The 5,396-nt window shown below is 43.9% G+C and overlaps 1 long non-coding RNA gene across 1 annotated transcript; it reads right to left on the reverse strand.

Moving 5' to 3' along the window:
* Window positions 1–902: 902 nt before the first annotated feature.
* LOC104943808 (uncharacterized) lies at window positions 903–1,850 on the reverse strand. Its single transcript, XR_798159.1, has 3 exons — window positions 1,738–1,850; window positions 1,502–1,640; window positions 903–983 (listed from the first exon to the last, which is right to left on the reverse strand). It is a non-coding gene; the product is annotated as an uncharacterized lncRNA (long non-coding RNA).
* Between the last annotated feature and the right edge of the window lie 3,546 nt (window positions 1,851–5,396).

Here is a 5,396-nt window from a genome sequence, read left to right on the forward strand (position 1 = left end):
CTCCTCCTTCGCGTCGAAAGGAGACAGATGAGGTGGTTCGGGCACCTAGTAAGGATGCCACCTGGTAAGGATGCCGCCTAGTAAGGATGCAACCTAGTAAGGATGCAACCTAGTAAGGATGCAACCTAGTAAGGATGCCACCTGGTAAGGATGCCACCTGGGCGCCTCCCGAGGGAGGTGTTCCAGGCACGTCCAGCTGGCAGGAGACCAAGGGGTAGACATAGGACCAGGTGGAGGGATTATATCTCTACCTAGGACCAGGTGGAGGGATTATATCTCTACCCAGGACCAGGTGGAGGGATTATATCTCTACCTAGGACCAGGTGGAGGGATTATATCTCTACCCAGGACCAGGTGGAGGGATATATCTCTACAGACCAGGTGGGGCCAGGTGGAGGGATATATCTCTACCTAGGACCAGGTGGAGGGATTATATCTCTACCCAGGACCAGGAGGATTATATCTCTACCAGGACCAGGTGGAGGGATTATATCTCTACCCAGGACCAGGTGGAGGGATTATATCTCTTCCCAGCACCAGGTGGAGGGATTATATCTCTACCTAGGACCAGGTGGAGGGATTATATCTCTACCCAGGACCAGGTGGAGGGATTATATCTCTACCTAGGACCAGGTGGAGGGATTATATCTCTACCCAGGACCAGGTGGAGGGATTATATATCTTCGTCAGAGCTGGTTGATGTGGCCGGGGAAAGGTACATTGGGGCTCTCTGCTGGAACTGCTACCTCCGCGACCCGACCACGGATAAGCGGGAGAAGATGGATGGAAATAATAAATTCATTCTTTCAAATGTGTTCTTTACTGACTTCAAATGTGTTTCTTTGCTGTAAACAACTGTGATTATTCCTGAACTGCACTCATGTACTTATTAAAGGGGGTCATCACTGAAGTACAGAGGAGAGCCTTTAGACTGGTCACTCTTCAGAGACAGACAGCTGGAGAATGGAGACTCTGCTCTCCGTCTGTGGAAACAACAAATGTTTACACACATCATGAGTTCATTCAAAGAGCAGCGTATCTGTTTAACCAATGAAATATATTTAGACTTGTTCTGAGCTTTGTTTTTTTAGTTCGTGTTTGTGGGATTCTGTCGTTACAATTCATTTGTGAACGTTTTACATGTTTGTATTTTATTGCCTTAACCCAACACAAAGTCCATCACGTGGGGTTAGAGGACGATTTCCCCAGTAAATGATTTACTATTGCTGATGATGCCAAAGAGCAAGAGTTCAATTAAGCTACTCCACTGTACTCTAAGATAGACTGTGTATATAAAGTTATTACATTACATGCCATTTGTTAGAGGCTTTTATCCAAAGCGACTCCACAGTACTGTGGGCAATCCTTTCCCAGGGACACCACGACATGCTGACTGCAGGGGGACTCAAACTTGCTACCCCCTGATTCAAAGTCCAGCCCTCTATCCACTGAGCCACAGCCGCCTTATAAAGTAAAGTTTATAGTAGAAACGGACTCTTACTCTGTGTCCGAGGGTCCAGGATCGTTAACGAAGTCTGGAAGTGTTCTTTAGACCGCTCACTCTTCAGAGACAGACATCTGTCCTCTTCCTCATCTTTTAAACCACTCATCTTCTCCATCTGAGAGATAAACCAGTAACACTGGAGACACACTTATATCGATGATTTTGTTTCCTACATAGAGTACAAGAGTAAATAATGAATGTGGTTAAAAGCAGAGCCTGGTGTTAACACTCACCCGTTGTCCTCCTCCTCTCTGCCCAGGTGTAAGATGGCGTCTGGCAGTCTGACTTCATACGTTCACTTTAACGCCCTCACCTGTCTGAAGCTCCTCCTCTTGTTTCATAACCAGCCTGATCAGAGGAAGGTGAGCACACAGGGATTATATTCAGTAAAATAGAAATAGACATTCGGCAAGTGAACATCCTGCATTACAAACTCAGTAAAAAGGCTTTACTTCTGAACCCTGACAACTCTCAAACTCTTATCAGATCTCCACTATCACTTCCACAAGATGGCGGAGAGACTGGTTGTGTGATTGAGAGGCTCTCCCAGGTCGGGCAAATTATCCCCTAAATGCAAATAACTCAACGTTTAAAGTAAGGAATGAGTGGGGACACGGAGGAACAGTAAAAATCGTAAAGGACCAGGCAAAGTGGAAAATCAACCTACAATGGAAACCCCCGAGCACGAGGCTAGCGACACGAGCAGCGACGCGGCCGATGCACTGCGGGCAGGCTTTGCCGACATTAGCAAAGAAATGAAAGACCTTAAACTCGAACTACGACAACAACTACATTCAAACACGAAATAAAGAAGGAGCTGAGGGAGGACATCACTTTTCTGCGACAAGAACTCGACCGTAAACTTACGGAGAACAAGCGATTGATGCAATGAAAATGGACTGATCTCGAGGAGAAACAACATCCGAGTGTTTTGCTTACCCGAGGGCACGGAGGGGAGCTCCACAGCCGAATACATGAGAATAAAAGAGATGGTTTAAAGAAGGCTTGGCAGAAAGAGATACGCGCAGGGGGCAAACAAATACACAAAAATACAGATCCACTGGAACACAGGAGTGAAGACCTATGATAATGCCAGGGAAGCCGCGCAGGCCATGAAGGAAAGAGGACACACGGCGGACGTGCCCGGTGAGGATACGGAACCGGCGTGGCAGCGAGGACCCGCGGAGTGGAAACGAGCGGGGGCAGAGGGCGCGGCCCGAATCCGGCACAGCTGACCCGCAAGAGAAAAGCTGCAAAGTTATCAGTGGAAGTCCTAAAAAGTTTTACTGGAAGAAGGGCGAAAATCACGGATCACGAATCAGGTGAGCTGCGAAACATTACGGATGTCTCAAGGGAGACTTTTTCTGATTCGCTGAACTAAAGACCTGAGATAACATTAAAAGTCCTGAATGGAATGTGTAGGATTACATAGTTATATACAGGTTTCTTAAAATCACTAAAAATTAATAGACAACGACTGGGAGAGGTCGAGTGTTTTGAGTTGGACATGTCTAGACATTATGGAACCTCACAACGGAGGTACAGGTCTAGGGAGGGGCCCCCGTCAACGATGAGGACTCCCCCTCCACCCTCCAACGGGGTTTGGGGAATGGACTATTTCCCCATGTTTGGAGGTCTTCTCTTTTTTGGGTTCAGTTGTGTGATGATGTTTCATTTGTTTTTTATGTTTTTATTAGTGTCAGAAGGATAAAGGTAACCTCAAAGAAGGGTCAAGATGATATTTAAAGATCTGAAAATGATGTGGCTTAAAGTGAACGGGTTAAACAATCCAGTAAAAAGGGCGAAGCTTATAGCTAAACTAAAAAAGGAAAAAACAGGTTAACTACCGACAAGAAACACATCTTACAGAGCAAGAGCATGAAACACTTAAAAAGATGGGATTTAAAAATACATTTTACAGTTCATATAAAGGTGGTAGTAGGCGAGGAGTATCCATTCTACTATCAAATACAACAAAGTTTGAGCTTCTTAAGGAAATACGAGATAAAGAAGGGAGATATATACTTGTGAAGGGGAAAATAGAAGACGAATTGACCACATTAGTTAATGTCTACGCCCCTCCTGAAAGCAAAAAAGATTTTTACAGGAATCTATTTGAGCTTATAGCCCAGGAATCGGAAGGTATATTAATATTTGGGGGGATTTTAACATTACAATGAATCACAACTTGGATTCAACTAGCTCTAGGAAAAGTAGTAAAACAAAATTGTCCAAATATATACGTACTGCATTGGCAGAATTGGGAATAGTAGACATTTGGAGAGAACTACATCCACTCGAAAAGGATTACACTTTCTACTCAGCTCCCCATTTAGTCTATACAAGAATAGATTACTTTTTCATTAATGCAGGGGACCGATTCAGAGCAAAGGAATGCAGAATAGGAGTTGCAGATTTATCAGACCACAGCACTTTATACCTGACGTTGAACTTAAATAAGCAGACAAGACAGACAAATTGGCGACTTAATGTTGGTATCTTGAACGATCCAGAATTTGTTGAGGGGGTCAAAAAGCAAATTAACAAAGAAGAAAATGATAATGGGGAGGTCGGCCCAACCATCGTCTGGGATGCTTTAAAAGCAGTCATGCGTGGGGAGCTAATTTCAAGAACGGTATACCTGAATAAAATGAGGCTCAAATTATACCAAAATAAGATTGGAGAATTGAGAACTTTAGAGCAGCAACATAAAAACTCTAATGACCCAGAACTACTTAATCAAATTAAAGAAATAAGGAAAACAATTAATGAGATATTAGAGAATGAGGTAGAAATGAAATAAGATTTGTGAAACAAACGTATTACGAGGCCGGACCCAGAGCATCAAAACTGTTAGCCAGACGAATACGGAAAAAACAGCAGCAGAATGCAATCCACTAAATCAGGGACCCCGAGACTAACACATTGGAATCTGAACCAGACAAGACAGAAAAGATATTCGAAAACTACTACAAAAAACTATACTCACAGCCAGCTGCAGCAGGGGAGGAAACAATTCAAACATGTTTCGACTCTCTAGACCTGCCGAGAGGGAGAGTACAACATAAGATCATGAATTCAGATATCACAGGAAAAGAACTGGAGGAGGCAATTAATCATTTAAAAACTAATAAGGCACCAGGAAGTGACGGGTCCCCCTCCGAATGGAACAAAATGTGTAAAAAGGAACTTATTCCGTTGTTAGTAGCATCATTCAACGAAACTATAAAGAAGGGGATAATCCCCCCCTCGTGGAAAGAGGCCATAATCACTGTTATCCCTAAAGAGGGAAGGGACAAAGAATTCTGCGAAAATTATAGGCCAATATCAATACTGAATTGTGATAAGATCTTCACAAGAATAATCTCTAAGAGAATCGAGAATTTCACGACAGAACTGATAGAATAAGATCAATCAGGATTTATCAAGGACGTCAAACACATGGTAATATAAGAAGAACATTACATGTAATTCAAGAAGTAAAGAGAAAGGGGGAGAGTGCATTACTCTGGATGCAGAAAAAGCATTTGACAGCGTTAGCTGGAAGTTTCTCTATCCCTGTCTAGAAGCATTTGGCTTTAGTAAAGAATCGATCAACTGCATTAAATCACTTTATCAAGATCCTATGGCAAGAATACAATAAATGGCAACCTTTGCCTAGCTCAAGCAATTAGACAAGATGAGGATAGAGGGGGAGTGATTAAAGGCACAGAACACAAAAAGGACATGCTGCGACATAAGCACAAGGGCTCCATGTGAGCAGGGCTCCATGTGAGCAGGGCTCCAGAGAGCAGGGCTCCAGAGAGCACGGCTCCAGAGAGCAGGGCTCCATGTGAGCAGGGCTCCATGTGAGCAGGGCTCCAGAGAGCAGGGCTCCACGTGAGCAGGGCTC

The sequence above is a fragment of the Notothenia coriiceps genome, unplaced genomic scaffold (assembly GCF_000735185.1).
Source record: "Notothenia coriiceps isolate Sejong01 unplaced genomic scaffold, NC01 NC01_scaffold00006874, whole genome shotgun sequence".
In the NCBI taxonomy this organism is placed as follows: domain Eukaryota; kingdom Metazoa; phylum Chordata; class Actinopteri; order Perciformes; family Nototheniidae; genus Notothenia; species Notothenia coriiceps.